This window comes from Ochotona princeps, chromosome 28 (assembly GCF_030435755.1).
Source record: "Ochotona princeps isolate mOchPri1 chromosome 28, mOchPri1.hap1, whole genome shotgun sequence".
Taxonomy (NCBI): domain Eukaryota; kingdom Metazoa; phylum Chordata; class Mammalia; order Lagomorpha; family Ochotonidae; genus Ochotona; species Ochotona princeps.
In genome coordinates this window covers 523,266-544,530 of record NC_080859.1, presented here as the reverse complement: position 1 = coordinate 544,530, position 21,265 = coordinate 523,266, and the positions used below count along the sequence as shown (strand labels likewise).

The 21,265-nt window shown below is 49.4% G+C and overlaps 1 protein-coding gene across 2 annotated transcripts in view; it reads right to left on the bottom strand.

The window, feature by feature from the left end:
- Nucleotides 1-21,205, bottom strand: part of SV2C (synaptic vesicle glycoprotein 2C) — a 102,347-nt gene extending 81,142 nt beyond the window's left edge. Inside the window, exon 1 of one of the 2 annotated variants that reach the window (XM_058656328.1) lies at nt 21,090-21,205. The gene's annotated coding sequence lies outside the window, so the exon portion shown is untranslated. Of the gene's footprint in view, nt 1-21,051 lie in introns of both variants that reach the window. The other variant, XM_004586243.2, reaches the window with a different exon arrangement.
- Nucleotides 21,206-21,265: the final 60 nt, after the last annotated feature.

The window sequence follows — 21,265 nt, the reverse complement described above, 5'->3', positions numbered from 1 at the left end:
CAAAACAGCTCATGTGCCATGACACAGGAAAGCCGAGTCAGAATCAGTCAGCGTGTGGCAGGGGGCCACCTGCTTGCTGAACTGATATGCTTTTGGTGAACAGGAACCAGGGAAAATAAAAAGGAATGAAATGCATTCGGTTCTATTCATAATAAAGTTTCAGAATTTAATAAGCCTGAAAACAATGTCCCCTAAAACTGAATTGCCTGCTCACTGGAATGTAGACAGTTATGCTAGAAACTGGAACAAGGACACAAGCTCTTTGTTGTTGCAATGAAGAGACATAGGAGGAGGAAGGAGATAGAGAGTGAGACACAGAAACCTGGAGACAGAGCCAGAGTCAGAGCAGGCCTTCAACACTCCGAACTCTGAATTCGCTGGTTCTAGTTAATCCTGAGGCTGCTGTGCGTAACACAGGAGGATAAACGCACACACAGCCCTAACTGCAGTGTTTCTCACCAGCAAACACAATGGGAACGCAAACAAGAACTCACAGGTCTATGTATTTCAGGTTCTGTACTGGATGTTGTTGGCTAAACAAACAAAAGTAGGTGAGGCAGACCTATAAGACTGGGGGACAGGTGGAACCCACAATGCACTGGGCCACTGAGGACAGATGGAACCCACAATGCACTGGGCCACTGAAGACAGTCTGAACCCACGATGCACTGGGCCAGTGAGGACAGCCTGAACCCACGATGCACTGGGCCACTGAGGACAGGTGGAACCCACGGTGCACTGGACCAGTGAAGGCTGGAGGAACCCACGATGCACTGGGCCAATGAGGACAGGTGGAACCCATGATGCACTGGGCCAATGAGGACAGGTGGAACCCATGATGCACTGGGCCAGTGAGGACAGGTGGAGCCCACAACACACTTGGGCCAGTGAGGACAGGTAAATCCCATGATGCACTGGGCCAGTAAGGACAGGTGATGCCCATGATGCACTGGGCCACTGAGGACAGGTAAAGCCCATTATGCACTGGGCCAGCGAGGACATTCTGAACCCGTGATGCGCTGGGCCAGTGAAGACAGTGGAGTCCATGCGGCTCAGAGCTCTGTAAGAGTTGCTGCACAGGGGCCCGGCCTGATAGCACAGTGGTTAAGGTCCTTGCCTTGCACACCCAGGATCCCATATGGACGCCAGTTTTAATCCTGGCAGCTCCACTTCCCATCCAGCTCCCTACTTGTGACCTGGGAAAGCAGCAGAGAACGGCCCAAAGCCTTGGGACCCTGCACCCGCGTGGGAGACCCGGAAGAAGCTCCTGGTTCCTGGCTTCGGATTGGCTCAGCTCCAGCCATTGTGGTCACTTGGAGAATGAATCATCAGATGGAAGATCTTCCTCTCTGTCTCTCCTCTCTGTGTATCTGACTTTGCAATAAAAATAAATGAATCTTAAAAAAAAAAAAAGAATTGCTGTACAAGAAATCTCAGGAAGGCCTTAAACCAGTTTCTTGCAAATTTTACAACAATCCTAAATGCTGCACAACATTACCAACAATGAGTGGTGAGACCTTTCTAATATCTAATAAAATAACTTCTCTAGCAGAAGAAAGATTATATGATGAAGTCGATGTCTAGTGAAGAGTAGGAACAAAGCTTATTCAACCATGTAGAAAAGGTAGGGGGGAAAATGCAATGAGAGGCATATCAAGAAATTAAGTAATTAAAATATGATGCTTCTGGGGCATGGCGCAGTAGCGTAGTGGTTAAAGTCCTCGCCTTGAATGTGCTGGGATCCCATATGGGTGCCAGTTTTAATCCCGGCAGTCCTGCTTCCCATCCAGCTCCCTGCTTGTGGCCTGGGAAAGCAGTCAAGGACGGCCCAAAGCCTTGGGACCCTGCACCCGCGTGGGAGACCTGCAAGAGCTCCTGGCTCCTGGCTTCGGATTGGCCAGCTCCAGCCATTGCGGCCGCTTGGGGAGTGAACCATCGGATAGAAGATCTTCTCTGTCTCTCCTCTTCTGTGTATATCTGCCTTTCAATAAAAATAAATAAGTCTTTTTTAAAAACCCATAATGCTTCTTTTCTTGATTTTTGTGATTCTCTGCTAGCTTGGCACATTAAAATGAGTCCTGGGACTGCCTTACTCTAAAACTAGATTTCCCCAAAAGTATGTGACAACGCCTCAGTTTCTGAGAGGACTTGGGAACTCTATTCCTCCTCAGGCCAGGAAAAACTGTGTGCAGTGTAGTGATTACCACATTAGCGTCTGTAATGGCGGAGTATTTTTCAAAACCAGGAGTTGCGTGATGAGCAAATAGCATGTTTGCAGGGTGGACTATACCAAGAGGACACAATGCAGCATTTCCTGTACATTAGGGCTGCTGACAGCAGGCCCATCAGAATGTGACCAGTACGTCTGTGTTCACATTATCCACACAATCCACATCAATCATTTTCTTACCTGTGCCTGTGGGCAAGCTGGGGGTGAGCAGCTGCTGCCCACAATGCTATTCCACAAGGCGCTGCCCACACCACTCGCCCCCATTTCCCTGCCATCGCTGTTTGTGGAATCAACCTTTTCAATTCAGGTGCAGTCAACAGAAGGACTGATGTGCCCCCAAATGACCACAGATAGCAGTTCTCAGCCAGGCAGGCACCTAGCTCAGACACCAGAAGCATCCAGTGGACACGGGTGGGGATGGGAACTGGAGGGAGGGATGTTCAGCAAGGCTGCACTCCACACAGAAAACCCTGTGATCCCAGTGCTGCAGACACCAATCCAGGAACAGCAGTGTGGCCAGCACTGCAGGCTGCCAACGTTCTCCTTCTCCTTTCTCACTAACAGCACATGGTGGCCAGCTGTCCTGGCTGGTCAGCTCAGTCTTAAAGGGAGATATATGGGTGGGTGGAGCACTGCTCCATCACTGGGTGGGGTTCCCAGGAACTCTCTGCAAAGGGGTGGACTCAATCAGGAATATCCATGCCTTTGTTAGTCCCATCAGGACTTCCAAGGACCTTGGGCAAGCAGAAGGCAGCAGCCATGAGGTCAACGCATCACAGAGCCACCATCACTGAACTTCCCAGACTGCCCACTGCAGACTTCCTGTTAGGTTTATAGGTCAATCAGCCACCTCATCTTGCTCTAGTCTTGCTACCTGTCACAGGCATTTTCTCCAGTAAATTCTCTACCTAGGGAAAGCCCAAACTGGTGCAGAGCAGTTACACCGGACAGCATACAAAGCAGACTCTAGGGCCCGGCGGCGTGGCCTAGCGGCTAAAGTCCTCGCCTTCAACGTGCCGGGATCCCATATGGGCGCCAGTTCTAATCCCGGCAGCTTCACTTCCCACCCAGCTCCCTGCTTGTGGCCTGGGAAAGCAGGAGAGGATGGCCCAAAGCTTTGGGACCCTGCACCCGTGTGGGATACCCGGAAGAGGTTCCTGGTTCCTGGCTTTGGATCGGCACGCACCGGCCCATTGCGGCTTACTTGGGGAGTGAAACATCGGATGGAAGATCTTCCTCTCTGTCTCTCCTCCTCTCTGTATATCCGGCTTTCCAATAATAAAATCTTTTAAAAAAAAAAAAAGCAGACTCTAACTTAGTCCAGTGTCCTTCTGCTGGTCAGCTGGGCACTAGTTGGGTAAGCTTGTACAGGCCTGGTTCACAGAATCCTGTAAGCAGTCAGTGGATAAGAGTGGAGGTAGTGGGGAAGCCTCACAAGGCCAGCCTCACAGCTTGGCTCCCTTCTTTCTCCTCTACCCATATAATTATTTGTGGAGTTGCCTCAAGAGTTTTGGAAAATACACAAGTCTCTTCATCCTCAATGAATAAACAGTCTGCAAGTATCCAACCACAGCTATAAGACACAACCAAGTGCCAGGCTGCACTGGATTCCCATGGAGACACAGCAGGGGGCATTGTGGTTTTTAAAACATGACCATCATCTCCACCAGCACAACTGTGCTAAGGGAATGCAGGCAAGGTGTTGTCAGCAGGAGAGCCTGGCAAAGCTGGCTTGGGTCAAGCAGATCAGAGAAGCCTCCCTAGAGACGGTCACCCGGTGAGACGATGCTGTCTGGCCATGTGGGCTGGGGGAATGGGCACTGCCTGGGGATGGGCTGGGTGAACGTTGGGGCAGGGCCAGCCAAGTCACAGGGAGGGAAAAGTCCTGGGTGGCAACAACCGGTGATATTGGACCCTGGAAGGCACTGAGTGTCTGCCCTGGAGGGCTGAGTGCTGGAGAAGGGAAAGGGGAAGCAGACGGAGGCCCTGGTACGCAGGCGTCCCAGCCAAAGGAAGGCCCAGGGACCACTGTGCATTCCTCTAAAATTCTCAGGAAACACTATCCCTCACATATAGCCAGATCACAGGCACAGAAGCCTGGCTTCTGACATTCTACCCCAAAGAAACAGTTAACAGTTAAACTACTGACACCCAACACCGTCCCCTAGAGAAATGCATTCTGAATATGCTCATCTTCAACTCTCAGAAATTTTACATCCTTATCCCCTGAAAATTATGTTTCCATTCCACATCCTGTACAGAACAGCTCCACAAGAAATGTCTGATACTTGGAGACATTTCACAGAACCACATCCATCTTCCTCCACAATGGATGGGTACAGGAAAAGCCACGGCCTTGTCAGGCTCCTGATAATGAGCCCTCCCTTCCAGATGGCACTGAATGCACAATCACTGTGAACAGGTAGTTCATCAAAGCTGTGTCACTATGTTGAACACTGTACTTGTAAAAAGCAAAGTCACAAACCCCCTAATGAGATGGTTGAGTCTTTTTAATTTCATTCATGTTTTGAAGGGTGAATCTGATGTACCGATCAATTTGAAACTAATTTCTTTATAAGCTCTAAGAATCTTTTGTTCATATATAAAGCTGCACAGAAGCAAAGCAGAATTTACTAAGCACATGGCACTGAACTCTGGACCGTATTCCATTTCACAGCCAAAACCACAGCATGGCACACCTCCACACACAGCTTTTATGATCTTTTATCAGTTGACAATTGTATTTCCCACCATTGTGTTGAAAGCAAAGCAATGCAAATCATGCTGCACTGTGAAGATTTGTTACCCATCATTAGGACGTCAATTTCTGGGAAACAGACCAAAGTGGGGTTTCCAAGAGCAGGCATGTGACTGAGTCATTCCTCCTGCTCAATCACATGGAGGCATCAAATTCAGCCCAGTGCACTTGGAGTAGGTGGGAAACTAAGATTTTTGTGTTCAGCATTGTGAATGCATTTCCACCAATGTGAAAGGGGTTTATTCTTCTTCTTTTTCTTTTTTTTTTGGAAGATTTTTAAAGATCTATTTTTTTTTTTTTTTGGAAAAGCAGATTTACAAAGAAGGAGACACAGAAAAATCTTCCATTCATTAGTTTACCCCCCAAAATGCAGCAACAGCCAGAGCTGAGCCATTCTGAATCAGGAGCCAGGAGATTTTTCCAGGTCTGCCACATGGGCACAGGGTCCCAAAGACTTGGTCCATCTTTGGCTGTTTTGCCAGGCCGTAAGCAGGGGGCTGGATCAGAGGTGAAGCAGCCAGGACACGAATGGAGCCCATGTGGGATGGTGGTGTCGCAGGTGAAGAATTAACCTGTTGAGCCACTACAACGAACCCCTGCAATGTGAAGTTTTTAAGTATTAACAGCAGTATTTTTAAATACCTTTCATGCCAAGTGACAGTTACTCCTCATTTCCATGCTAAGTAATTAACCAGAATTCTGACATCATGTTCCATTTCAATCACTCTGTGATAGAGGCAGGTGAGACCCAATATCATTTCCTGGCTGTGGGAGGCATGCAAAGACACTATTCCCAGAACAGATGTTGTTCTGGTTGAAAACTTAGAAAAAAAAGTTATTGCATAAGACATTTAAATTATAATTATTTGTTTCTGTTTCGATTTAATCCTAACCATGTAATTATAAGACCACTAGCATGGATACAGAGTGAGACAAGCAGATATCTGCTCAGGGCCGGTGGCAAGCAGCTGCCTGTGGCGCTGCCATTCCACAGAGGAGCACTAGTTCAAGGCTTGGCTGCTCTGCTTTGGATCCAGCTCCCTGCAGATGTGTCAGGGAAAGTAGCAGAAGGTAGCACAAGCATGTGGGCCCTTGCCACACAATGGGAGCCAGCTTGTTTATACCAAAAGATATTTTTGAGACCTAAAGGAAACCACAAAGTAAAACCTATGCACAGACTTACCAAAAATAATAAGCAAGGACTCAAAGTGTACCACTAAACACAAATGAAGATCATAACTTAAAGACAAAGAAAGGAAGGAAATATGTTCAAAACACAAAACAAGTATTAAAACAGTAGAAATAATTACCAACAGGCTTGGAATGACAAGACTGGCAGCAATTCAGAACTGTTGAACTATCAAAACGACTTGAGCAGTGCCCTCGGAGCATTCCCCACGTCCACAACCCTGGGATGAGTGGGAGGCTGGGTGGGGCTTCTCCTTTATTTCCCCCATTACCCCAGATACAGAAAAAAAGAATAGAGAATGTGGAAACAATGGTCTTACCCAGTTTCTTGTAGCTCTTGATCCTTTGTGCCCTAATGAACTATGTAAAGATTATCAAAATAAAATAATAATTAAAAAAGAAATACTTAGCAATAATTACCTTAGAAGTTGATGCACTAACTTTTCCAATTGAAAGACATGAAGTTACCAAATGATTAAACCTAAGGACCAAAACATACATTGTTTATGAAAAACCCACTTCACTTCCAAGGATACACACATCCTTGACTTTATAAAGTGAAAGGTTGAAACAAAGACATTCCAAGCCAATGGAACCAAAAGAAAGTAGGAATAGACATACTTCTATTGGATAAAATGGATCTTAAATCAAAAACACTAAAAAGAGACTTGGAAGGTAATTATACAATGATGAAGGAAGCAGCAATTGCAGGTAGATATGCACCCAAAATATTAGAGTACCTGAACACACAAAGCAAACATGAGTGAAGGGAAAGAAAGATGTCATTACAGCAACAGGAGGGGGTGTCAACATCGTTTCAGGAATGAGCAGATGGCCCACAGAGAAAACAAACAGCAGAGTTAAACTGCACCCTAAGTCAGCTGTATCAACAGATATCTTCCCAACAGCTGCACGACACACATTCTCAACAGCACATGGAGGAAGCAGTGCAAGCAAAACATCAATAGAAGCCATGATCAAAACTCTGGAACACGTCTTAGCAGTCAGGTAGAATAGAGCAGATTTTCTCAGGTCTGGAGCAAGGCGAGGTCTCCCTCACCACATTCATTCAATACTGTACTGGGGGTCCTAGATAAAGCAATCAGGCAAGAGAACAGAACGAAATGCCAGCAAGCTGGAGGGAAGTCAAATGACCACTGATGACAGATGACAGCACAGACCTGGGACCACCAAATTCAGCAAAGTCAGTCATCCTGTTACATGCTAATAGAAAATCAGCTAGAGAAAGAACCTGATCAAAATAAACTATCAGGCCCGGCAGCGTGGCCTAGCAGCTAAAGTCCTTGCCTTGAACGCCCTGGGATCCCATATGGGCGCCGGTTCTAATCCCATCCAGCTCCCTGCTTGTGGTCTGGGAAAGCAGTCGAGGACGGCCCAATGCATTGGGACACTGCACCCATGTGGGAGACCTGGAAGAGGTTCCTGGTTCCCGGCATCGGATCGGTGTGCATCGACCCGTTGCGGTTCACTTGGGGAATGAATCATCGGATGGAAGATCTTCCTCTCTGTCTCTCCTCCTCTCTCTGTATATCTGACTTTGTAATAAAAATAAATCTTTAAAAAAAAAAATAAACTATCTGGGAACAACTTTAACCAAAGCAAAGAGTTCATTGATGAAATCAACTGAGGAAAACACAAAGAAATGGAAATTCATCTGTGTTCATGGTTTGCCAGGATCAATGCTGCTAAGATGTTGACACTAATCGAAGAGAGCTACAGATTCAATGCAATCTCTGTCCAATTCTCAATGGCATCTGCCACAGAATGAGAATAAAACACCAAGAAAAGTTGAATAGAACTACAAAACCCCAAATAGCCAAAGCAATTTTGAGGGGGAAAAAAGAACAAAAGAAAGAAAAACAGGCATTATACTATGTGACCTTAAAATATATTTCAAAGCTACATTAATTAAAACATCATGATATTAGCATAATACATACCCACAGAGTCATGGGTCAGATATTTCTCAGAGGGAAACACAAATGGCCATCAGCATCACTCATCATCAGGGAAACGTAAGTTAAAATCACAATGGAACACTAACTCACTGGCAGCTGATTGTGTGGACCTGGCCGAAGAGACAGAGGCTCACAGGGCCAGTGAGGACGTGACGCAACGAAGACGCCAGCACACTGTGTTGTGAGAGCGCATATTAGCACATCCACTATGCAGAAACAATGCAGAGGTAACAATGGAGACTGCCCTGTGGCCCTGCAGCCCCACCTCTGGGTGAACCTTGGAGGACAATGAGATCACTCACTCTGTGGAAGACCAGTGGCATTCCCACGTTTACTGCAGCACCAAGCAGCACAGCTGGACAAGTCCATCAGTGGATGATAAAGAAAATGCAGTACACACACGAAGGGACGGCACTCAGCCTCAACAACGTGGAAATGGAGGCCATTGTGCTGATAGGCCACACACGGACAGATACCATGTGATCTCACCCACATGTAAAGCTTAAAACATCTAGGCAGTTTCCCAGCAGCTGAAAACTATCTGAGATGAAGAGGTGGGACCTGGGGAGTCAGAAGGTTGCTGCCAGCAAGCTGAGTCACAGCCAGGCAGGAGTTCTACTGCACAGCTGAGTCAAGATGGACAGCATTTCATTTACTGCCTGTTTCTCTAATCAAAAAGCCTACAAGACGGGCCTTTTGGATATTCTCACTGTGAACAACCATTAGATGCCTGAAACGATAACTTATCTACCCTATTTGAGCACAGCACAAGTACGTGTGCAAATTGTTTTTATATATACTACCTAACACATGTACAATTTTCGTATGTCTGCCAGATTTTTTAAATTTGCAAAAAAAAAAAAATTTAAGACAGCACTGCAATGACCCAAGTGTCAGGTGGTGACGGTTACGTTGACAATGAGTGGGGAAGATGAACCTGAATTTGACTTGTTATCCCATCTCTGCACTGAGCAGCTGTCCAGTCCTGGGCTTCAGTTCCAGCACTGCAAGGACTTCGTGGCCACAAACAGGGCAATGTGGGAGCCAACCAGCCAGCAAGCATGGGTCAAACTGGCTGCAGACATACTGGACATGCTTTGACTGCTGTTACGACACTGAGGTTTCTGGGAGAAACGCTGCTGTTACTCAAGGCTGTAAGACAATGAGCCACCCCACTAGCTCCTGCTCCAAAGGCACCACGTGCTGAGAAGCTGTGCGGGCCACCCCAGCAGCACCTACTCCAAAGGCACCATGTGCTGAGAGGCTGTGGAGAGCGGGTCACAGCAGGGGCTGCGTGGGCATGGCCATCTGGACAGAGGGGACAGGAGAAAGACCACGGGAATCAGGAAGTGAAGAGCAGTGGGAGGAACCGGTCGGGGGTCCTGGAGCCTGGGAAGAGACAGAAATGTGTGAAACTATGTTTTCCCTTCATCATCTTCCTAGTCCCCCAAAGGAACTCTATCCCAAATCAACCCACAATGAGGGTAATTTTGCTCCAAACACTTTCTAGAATACCAAACATTACATCTCTCCCTGCTATTCAGAAATGGAATTAATGCATTCCCAGTGAAGGATAAAGTATCTAAATGAAAAACTTAACATATGTATATTTACACAAAATGCTTCTGCTCCCGCAATGTACGGTGATTTTTCAGTAAACCTTTGGGGCTTAAACGATTAGTTTCAATTTTCTATTCCCCTCATGTAAATCAAGCCAAGATTTCAGTGAGCATTTTTCTCCTATGGGGCTTTTCACATAAAAGACTTACTAACAGATGTATCCTCTGCTGAAATGTCATTTTGCCCTGGATTACAGTGAAACTACATCCCTCGCTTCAGTGTGTATTTTCTATTTTCCTTCACAATCACTGAGTCCTAGGCAGCCTGGAACAAAAGCTACAGGAAACCAGGCATAAGGGATCCTGACGACACTTCAGAACAGCCTGAACCTCCTCCAGGCTCCAGGAAGCCTGTGTGAGCTGAATGCAAAAGTGCTGCACATGCATCACGCTGTGGGCTGCATGGCAGCAGGCCGGCCTCCTGGGATGCAGGACCGAGGGCATGGGGAGGGGGTTCCACACAGGCTCCTCACAGCCAGGACGACCCCCTGATCCGAGCGCTCCTGCTTATTGCAGACACACACAGAGTGCCTTGCTTGTTCTGGCTGCTTGCCGAGAACACAGCAGACTGCATTTTCCTGATGCCAGGTCTTTGTCTCTCATGAATGGAATTATTACTACTTCAGCAAACCAATTGATTTCTGTGTTGGAGGCAAAGGAGAGGCCGGGGGTGTGAGCTTTGCTCATTGCCTCAGAGTTCTCACTGCATCAGTTTGGCAAGCTCGGTTCCTGTGTCCATGTGAGGCACAGGCCCCTCCTATCTCATTGCAGCTGTCCGTGGCCTCGGGGCTCACTGCCGTTGCCTATACCCTTGGCAGTAACTCTCACAGATCACAAGGTCACTTTTCTTCAAATTACACTCCTCAGGACATCCTCGACCTCACTGGGTTCTCAATGAATAGAATTGGTCCACACACCAGAAATCCGCTCCCTTAGGACAGCTGAGATGATGTCCCCTAGCTCCTGACTGTTGCAGGGGGAGATTGTGACCCAAGATGCACTGCACTTGGTGATGCTGCCCTGCCACCCAGTTGTCCTTGGGCGGTCCAGCCAGAGTCCAAGCTGGCCTGTGCCAAGGCAGGGTGCCCAGCACATACACACACACACCTGGATCTAAAAACTCAGAACCATCCCACCGACACAGTTGCCCAGTGTGTGTGCACGCACACACACTCTCACCAGGGGCCTACGAACCATCCCCATGGACCCAGTCGCCCGTCAGCCACATTTGTTTTCTACCCTAGTGGTAAATATAAACAAAAACAAAAAGCTCTTTCATTAATGTTATCTCTCTGCATCCAAGCCCTCCCAAGCAAGCTCTCCAATCCCTTCTGCCCACTGTGCCCTGGCTCCAGAGTTTCAAGAACTCAGTGGTGTAGAACAGGCAAGCGAGCCCCTCCACAGGCACCCGCAGTAAGGATGCATCCCTGTGACTCAGAGCGCATCAGACACAGAGGGTGGATGAGGCCAACTCAGAGAGCCGTGACCTGGGGAAGGGACACTGCCTGCCGATGGTGGTGGCTCAAGAGCTGCTCTCCTTGCTGGATGCAATAAAGCCCCAGACTGCTCTCTGCTAGCTATAATTTACTACACATCAAGCAACCTTCCCCAGCCCTCCCTCCCAGCTCTCCTCCCCAGTTTCTGTAACCACCACTACATTCAACTCCAAAGAGATCAGAGTCCCCATGTAGGATATCATGCAATTGTCTGTCTTTTTGTGCTTGGCTTATTTCACTTAACACAGGCAAGGGCCTCCAGTTCCATGTATACTGTTACAGGTGAAGAGATTTCATCCTCATAAGGGCTAATGTTCCACTGTGCACACAAGCCATGTTTTCTTTACTCACTGGGCAGCTGGGAAACACTGATGCATCTTTGCATTTCTTGGCCAACACAAATAGTGCTGGAGTGAATATGGGAGTGCAAACATTTCTCTGAAATACAGCCTCATTTCCCTTGGGCACGCGCGCGCACACACACACACACACACACACACACACAGTAATGGGAGGGCTGCAACCCAGGATGATGGTTCTACTTTCACTTTTTGGAGGAAGTTCTAGTTTTCCACAACGCTGTGCTGTTTTACACTCACATCAATGTGTAAGCTTTCCCTTTTCTCCACCTGCAATCCAAATCCCTGTCAATCCCAACCCTCTGTCCTCTGCTGCCTGTGCCCTATGTCCACAGTCTGTCATCTTACTGTTGTCCATCTAACGTCCATCTGTTGTCCTACCCTTTCCCCTACATCCTTGATTGTTGTTTCACTGTCTATTCCAGAGTCCCACATTTTTGTTCCATTCTGTCCCCTATGTCTCGATTGTTGCCTCACTGGCCGCGACCTTCATCGTCGAAGATCAGCATCTAGGGGACAGAGCCCAGGGCTCCTCACTGTCTGGCTTGCTCTCTCTCCCTCCCTCTTTCTCTCTCTCTTTCTCACACACACACATACACACAATCCACGTAATCAGTATTTAGCGGGCAGAGCCCAGGCCCTCCTCACTGACTCTCTCTGTCTCTCTCTCTCTCTTACACATACACACCAGGTAACCAGCATCTTGAGCGACATAATCCATGCCATGTGCACTGACTCTCCCACACATCCACACACCCATACACCCATCCCAGGTAATCACAAGTGTTCAGGATGTGTTCTTTGGAATGAGAGAACAAAGACAACCTTCAGACGCCAACATGGGCCTTCCCCAAATCCATTCAAGAGCCCACAGAGCAACACCATTTCTCAATAGTCCTGAGATCACATCTGCCCGTTCTCCGTGTTGACCGTGCCCTGAAGGTGTGAAAGCTGAGGAGGGTGAGAGCGGCGGCAGCAGTGGCCTCTGCACCAGCCACAGCAGTGTCTTCAAGCTGTGCCACTGGTGCTGTTCCCCCATCACTATGCACTCACAGTTGAATGGGGTTGCGGGGAGCCAATTTCCCAGTTGTGTCCTTGGTAAAGAGCTCAGAGTTGTTGACTCTGATCCAAAGGATGCTTTGTTTCTTTCCACTGTGTTAAAAACTGGATGCATCCCCAAAGTGCCAAACTGCACAGGCACACCCAGAAAACAACCTTTGTGAGTGCTGCTGTTAGACCACATCTCCTTAACCCACGGACAAAGCGCAGCAGCTCCACCGTGAACAGTCACAGGCATTTTCACTTTGCATTCCTGTCACTTCAAGGAAAACAACAGGCAGGAGATCGGCCAATCACAAAACCCAGTCTTCCCTATGAACCAACATGCCCTAAACTCAAACCCCACACTGAGCTCAGCTGGTCAACACACACAGCGTTACTTGGAGGGCTTCTGTTTCTCATGTGGCAAACACCAACAGATGTAACCCATGCAGACAAAACCTCTTTGGGATCTTCAATAATTCAGAGATCTTAGACACTGTTTGAGCTCCCGCTGTTCCTGGAGGGTCCACACCATTCTGTAGCTGTGCATGGGGAGGTGCAGACCCTCACTGTGGAATCCCTCATCCTCTCTCTGTACCGAGGGCACCTCTCCAGGCACAGCAGCTGCCCCAGGGAGTGGGAGGCGCACAGAGACAGATCTCTGCTCCAGGGAGCAGCAGGCGTGCAGAGTGGGCATCTACTACAGGACTCCACCTTCCACAGGGTCCCCCGCATCAGCTGACAGAGCACCTGATCTCAGAGGTCACCTGTGTCTCTGGGTTCACTTGAACCCTTACCTTAGCCCTGGAGATAGAGGTGCATGTGGAAGCCAAATTTAAAACAAAAACTCACCAAAATGCTTATTATGGAAAATCTGTGAGTGCATTTCCTCATTTTGGGAACCAAAGTGAACCCATTCTATAATTCTGCTTTTCCATGAACATTTTCAAACACCCTGGTATTGACCCACCTGCCAACTTTTATAAACCCCCTAGAAATTAGAGGTCATTAAATCCTTAAATTTAAAAAAAGAAAGAAAGAAAGAAAAAGAAATATAGCACAATAGCTTAGTGGTTAAATCCTCACCTTGAATGCGCCAGGATCCCACATGGGCACCAGTTCGTGTCCAGGCTGTTCTACTTCCCATCCAGCTCCCTGCTCTGGGCTCCTGGCTTCGGAATGACTGGGCTCCGGCTGTTGTGGCCACTTAGGGAGTGAACCAGAGGACTGAAGATCTTTGTCTCTTTCTCTCTGTATCTCCTTCGCTCTGTATATCTGCCTTTCTCATAAACAAAATAAAATAAATCATTAAAAAACAAAGAGAGAATGAAAAAGAAAGCCAGCTATTTCTCACTCACCCTACCTGACCATTCAAGAAAGCAATTCACTCTTGCAGAAGATAACTGATGATGAAGTACAGACAAGGTTGAGGTATGGGCATGGCTCGTCAGAGACCACTGAACAGCGATTCCACATCCTGCTGCGAGCCTGGGGACCACTGAGTCCACGCCAGGAGCAGTTAGTGCAGTCTCCTCAGGCCTTCACACAAGGCTGCACTGCCCCTGGCCACAGGGTTTGCCATACCATGCCGGGGCAGCTCCTGCCTCTCTCCACCAAAGGGCGGTAGGGTGTTTCTCCCCCTGCCTAGCTGCATCTTTGTTTCAACAGGGACAGAGCGGGGGTAGCAGGATGGTAGTGTCCTGTCTCCACGAAGCAGCAATCACACAGCTGTGGACTTTTGTCCAGTTGTTGACCTGCATACTCAAAGTAAGTGAATCTCATCATTTTTAATCATACTTTAAAGTTACCTCAAGATGTTGCAGCCGGCTAGGCTGGTAACATGGCACGAAGAAGGATCTGGGGATGAGGCACCGACATGGAGACCAGAGATGGTGGAAATGTCTCTCCCTGGCCTCTCTCGAGGCCTGCTTTTATTGCCTCCACTCTTGACCTCTCACCTAGTTCTTGTTTACGCTTTAGCCCACACTCTCAATATTGGATACAACTGAGTTCCATTTAACCAGGTGCTTTCAGCCCCAAGTCCATTACCTGTAGTGCTCAGTTTAGCTAGTGCTAACTAACTCCTTATCCCACAATATCAAGAAAGAATCCATTGGGCCCAGTGCGGTAGCCTAGCGGCTAAAGTACTTGCTTTCCATGTGCCAGGATCCCATATGGGCGCCGGTTCTAATCCCGGAAGCTCCACTTCCCATCCAGCTCCCTGCTTGTGGCCTGGGAAAGCAGTCAAGGACGGCTCAAAGCCTTGGGACCCTGCACCCACATGGGAGACCCGGAAGAGACTCCTGGCTCCTGGCTCCTGGCTTCGGATCGGCTCAGCACTGGCCATTGCACCTGCTTGTGGAGTGAATCATCAGACAGAAGATCTTCCTGTCTGTCTCTCCTCCTCTCTATATGTACCTGACTTTCCAATAAAAATAAATAAATCTTTTTTAAAAATCCATTAAAAGTGATGGACAAACAATGTCTGTTTCCTTGATTGCTCTCCCATCCACCAACTTCTGACCTCTACCAGCGGTCCCTCAGCTGCCCTGCCCTGTGAGGACGTGACTCAGCAGCCCTCTATTGTCCTCCAGCATTGGATGCTACCTCCTCAGTGTATTTCCAACATCTCCTGAACATACCTGAACCCTCACATCACTGAGCTGAGAGCCTCCCTGGACCTCACTCACATGCCAGTGCCTGCTTCCCTCACGGACACAGTCCTCATAGGAACATCCATCATCCCACTCTCCCATGACTCCACTAAAACCACCTTGTCAAGGTCACAATGATCTCTCTGGAGCTAACTCAAGGACACAGCTATTTCTTCCCCTTAGCCCACAGGTTTCTTTTTCAATCATCCCCTACTTTCTCAGTCATTCTTTTCCAATTTCCTTTGCTCATTTCTCCTCTGTCTGGGCTCTGGCTGAAGCACAGGACCACATGTTCTCCCCTCTGTGGCATTCTGCTGGCACAGTTCACCAGTCTGCTAGCATTTCAGCCCAGCTACACAATGTTGACTCTAGCCAAGGGCAAGTGTGTGATGCCACAGACACCCCAATGTATCTAAATTTCGACCTTGAAGTGTCCTCCAAAATGCATCCCTTTCTGCTTTGTCCATATTAGGGAAGGAGAATTCATCATGCCAGCTTCTCAGGCCAAAAGCCTTGACGTCATCTCTATGCATCAGGAACTCGGTTCAGCTGAGTTCAAAAATCCTCAGCTATTCAAATAATTACATTGATTTTCTCAAGAAACAGAAGATCCATAAATGCACAGTTTCTGGACTCTTTCCAATGGCTCAAGAACACCAGGACCAAGAACACTGCAGATGTCAACAGGGCCCTCAGTGATGATGTCAGCACGGCTCTCTCAGTGGTGCCATTAGTGCCAACTCTCAGTGATGAGGTCAGCACAACTTACTCCCAATGGTGACCTCAGAATGGTCCCCTTATCTTGAGCTTTCATAGGAACACTGCTGGATGACTCCTGCCTACAAATTGATGAAATTGCTTTTTAACTTCTCATTCCCACACATGTGGCTGTATCTGCTGTACCATTCTGGACTTCTCTGTTCTCACAGATCCTGCACGTTTCCAGCTAGCATCCCTGGCTCTGACTCCTTTACCTCCCACACCTCCACAGTGCCTCCTTTCTGGGCTACCACTGCACTCAGACCCAGTCTTAGCAGAGCCATCAAAGAAATCTGTCTCACTAGATGGTGAGGCCCCTCTCTAACGGCTTTTTCCAATGAGTGGCTTGCATTTCTCAGTTGACATCACCCCCCACATTTGCCCTTCAGGGTCCTCCCTCACAGCCTTCAGAAGTGTTGGCCTGTCCCCACACAGTCCCCACACCCCATCCCATCCCACTCCAGGGTTGGCTGCTCCTACATGGTCTCCATGCCCCGCCCCATCCCGCCCCACAGTCAGCCTATTCCCATGACCCCACTCTATCCCACCCCACATGGTCTTCATGCCCTGTCCCAACCCATGGCTCGCATGATCCCACACAGTTCCCATGCCCCACATCCCACCTCCCAGTTGACCTGTCCCACCTCAAAGAGCACTCCTCACCTTCCCCTGGTAAAAGACTGACTTGATGGCTGGAGCTCCAGAGGGCCATGCTTGGCTCACACTGGGCTCTCACAAGGATTTGCTGGATTTCAGGAAAACTGTCAATTTCGGATCAAAACGCAGAACAGCACCATCCCACAGAGAGGCTGCTTCCCTCTGCATAAACTCCTGGCCCATTCACCTCTCCACCCTCATCTGCATGTATGGCCGAGAGCAGCAGGTTCCCAGCTGCGTCCTGCCCTTGCTCACACACTGACAGTAAGAAGGATGTCCCAGCTTCAGAGCTCTGTGCCTTGTGCTGTCCACCCTCATCTCCACCACAGCCATCAGAGCTCCCCATGTCCCTACCCACCACTAATGGGAGAAGGGAACTTCAAAAGGACCATGCCAACATGGAATTAGAAGTTTATTTTAATGCAAAAACATTGGAAATCCATGCATAGTTTCATTACACTCATTTTCTGTGCAAGTATTCTCACCTATGGACTCATGGGTGGATATGCACACACATGCACAAACACATACATACACATGTGCACACATGCATACACACATTCATACGCACTCACACATACATGCACATTTGTGTACATACACACTTACACATACACACTCACATATACATACACATATGTGCACACGTATACATGTGAACATGCATGCACACACACCAGCAGCCCCTACACTGACTTCTGATAGCAACTGTGGCACTTAAAGCCACTAACAGAAGGACCTTCCAGCCTTAGTCTGCACAGATTCCAAGTTGGAAGTGCAGTGGACCCTCCTTCAGGCTGACCCGGCGCCTAGAAGAGAGACCTCTTCATTCCTCCTAAGTCTCCATCTTGCCACTGAACAGCTCTGAACGCAGACTATTCAGCTGCATTCAGAGGCTGCTGCTCTCCACCACAACCTCAACACCTCCATCACTTCTTCACCTCCATCTCCTCCACCATTATTATCTCATCACTTCCCTCACCCCGTCTCCTCCATCACCCTTACTCACCACCATGACAAACATGTTTGTCTATTTTCCTTTCTGTTTTAATAGTTCTGCTTCAACAGATGGCCACCACAGCAAGGCAGAGAAAAGAGGAGTCATCTCCATGTTTACACACCAAACTGAACAGACAGAATCCATACTACAGCTAGAAAAAGAATAGGTGGTGAGTAGGGGTGATGTTAAAACCTAGGACTCCCAACATGGTTTGGGAAAGCCAGAACTGGAGTAGGAAGTTAAATGAGCCAATTCATGAGCCACCACCCAGGAAAAACTTTGTTTTTATTTCTGTTGTACATGCCTTGCTTGCAGGTGATTGGGGACTTATTACAGTTTTCTCATCTACGAGCAGCCAGGAGCCAGGCCCAGCACTCTATGACAGCTACCCCTTCAGGTCCACACCTGTGCCCAGCTGTCATGGTGACACTCGGAACCAGTGGCCAAAAACACTGCCATGCAGCTCCTGACGGGGCTGGACCACTGCCGCCACCCCCGCCAGAGGACGCAGATGGCTCACTCTCAGATGCACCCACACACCCCCTGTTGCAAGGAAAGCTGGGACAGGAGGCTCCCAGTTCAGCCTGGGAATGCACATCTCCTCAAACATGAAGAGGTGTTTAGGATGCTGGGCAGCTGCAAATAGCCACAGCAGGCCCTGGCTCCTGGCCCACACTGAGCGTGCAGCTCAGAGATGGGAGTGACCTGCCAAAGCCAGCAGCCTATTTCTGCAAGCACAGACTTGAATCCCAACCTTAAGACACTTGAATCCCAACCTTAAGACACTACGGTGTTGAGGGTTTGGGGAGGGGTGGGGAGAACCCAAGTACCTATGTAACTGTGTCACATAAAACAATGTAATTAATGAAGTAAAATAATAAATAATTTAAAAAAAAGACACTACAGTGTTTACTCATACCGATTAAAAAAAAAATACTTCACAATCATTCACCTACAACAAAATTCAGCCATTTTATTACTCCAAAAACACTGTGTCTTGAAATCCAGGTCCATGTAGACTTTTGATACGTAGGACAGTGTGATCACTCTGCCCAGGCCACTGCTGCTTGTCTGCCAGGGTCCTCGCTGAGTGCCAAGACTAGGACTTGCTTGATTTGTATCAGCAGCAGTATTAAGTCTTTTACTGAACTCACAAGATTAAACTCGGGGCTCCCCTGTCGTCCACTAATTTCTCTGTAGGTGGTGTTGTTTTTCCTCACCAGCCTCAGTGGCCTATAGACATGGGTTACACTGCCACCTGGCGAGGCTGGGACAAACTTCAGGGATGTCATGGGGATAGGGAGGCACAGAGCAGGAATGAAGAGGAAGCTCTAAGTGCACAGCAAACACAGATGGGAGGCATTCATCCAACTTGTATTGAGGGTTTCAACGAGTGAGGATTTTATGAGGGAACGGGAAGTGGGGAGGCACTGCCCCTACCTGGGGCACCCAGCAGTAAAAGGCAGAATGCACATAATGGCCATCTCTCAGTAGAAACCTGTGCCTGAGTGAAGTGCGTGGCACATACTAGGAACCACAAAAACCCAACAACAAGCACATTCAGGCCCTCCACCCTGCCCCACAGGCCCCTGGACACAGGCCTTGCTGAAGGGTGGAGCCTCCCCATCCCCCACGCTGGGCAGAGAATAGGGTGCAAACTCAAAGTTCTAGTTTCAGCAAGAGTCCTACTTCATGGGTCTTGCTTTACTATTATCAAAGTACTTAGGAAAATGTAATTGCCATGGTCCCTCCCTCCGGATCTTATTAGAAAATAAATATTTGCTAAACAATACAAATAACTAAATGCTGCTTTCCTTGAAAATGAGTTCTAAATGATACTGTTACCCTGACTGTGGTTATCCTCAAACCTGTTTCGTCTCAAACTAAAAATGCTGCCTGGGACAGCTGCATTTCATACTGAAGTACCTGGGTTCAACCCTGGCTCCACTCGGGATTCCAGACCCCAGTTAACGTGTACTGTGGCAGACAGCATGTGATGCTTGAAGTGGCTTGTGTGGGAGACCTGGGTTCTGGCTCCTGGCTCACATTTGTAGAGGGAACCAATGTTGGTCTCTCTGCATTTCAAATTATCGTTAACACACAAATAAGGTAATAAAAAACAAAACACTCAAAAATATTTTCCACAGAGCAACAGAGGTGGAAGTTACTCTCCCACCCACTGGTTCACTCCCTAAACACCCATAGTTAGACTAAAGCCAGCAGCACCTCCCTCAGGGACGGCAAGGACCCACATCCTCAGTCCTCACCTGCCACCTGCCAGGTGAACACTAGCAGGGGCTAGGCGAGAGGCAAGAAGGCAACTTGAACCCAGGCCCGCAGACGGGAGTGAGCAGCACCCTCCATGCCCCCCTCACCGAGGCTGCCGGGGCACCAGCTTATCATCATCCAGGCAACTCCTGCAGGCTCGGCCATGGCTCCCACAGAACACACGGAGTGGCTGGACAGGAGCTGGGCCACCTCCCCAGCCAAGGCGTGCACCTGCCACGGAACACACACACACTGACCTTCCGGACAGCACAGCCGAGCACGCGCCACAGCACCTGTGTGTGTGTGTGTGTGTGTGTGTGTGTGTGTGTGTGTGTGTGTGTGTGGTGATGGCACGGAAGGCTGTACCTTCTAAGCTCCTCACAGTCCAGCACATCCTTCCCCCTCACACCTCACACGGAGCCCTGCCCGTCCTGCCCCGCGTCCTCCTCACGCCTCACACGGAGCCCTGCCCGTCCTGCCCCGCGTCCTCCTCACGCCTCACACGGAGCCCTGCCCGTCCTGCCCCGCGTCCCCCTCACGCCTCACACGGAGCCCTGCCCGTCCTGCCCCGCGTCCCCCTCACACCTCACGCGGAGCCCTGCCCGTCCTGCCCCGCGTCCCCCTCACACCTCACGCGGAGCCCTGCCCGTCCTGCCCCGCGTCCCCCTCACACCTCACACGGAGCCCTGCCCGTCCTGCCCCGCGTCCCCCTCACGCCTCACACGGAGCCCTGCCCGTCCTGCCCCGCGTCCCCCTCACACCTCACACGGAGCCCTGCGCGTCCTGCCCCGCGTCCCCCTCACGCCTCACACGGAGCCCTGCGCGTCCTGCCCCGCGTCCTCCTCACGCCTCACACGGAGCCCTGCCCGTCCTGCCCCGCGTCCCCCTCACGCCTCACACGGAGCCCTGCGCGTCCTGCCCCGCGTCCCCCTCACGCCTCACACGGAGCCCTGCGCGTCCTGCCCCGCGTCCTCCTCACGCCTCACACGGAGCCCTGCGCGTCCTGCCCCGCGTCCCCCTCCCTCACTCCTCACTCCACGCACCGGAGCCCTGACGCCCATGTTTCCTCAACTTTGCTCACCATTTCCCTCGAGCCCGCAAACGCCTTGTCCACAGCGCAGGTTCCGGTCGTGATGCCCGTGGACATGGTTCGGAGGGGTCCACGCTGGCAATCGGCTATTACGAGTTTCCAAGCGCTTCGGCCACGGGGAAGCGCTGAAAGCAGAGCGACACTTCGCCCACGCGGGCCTGACCCCA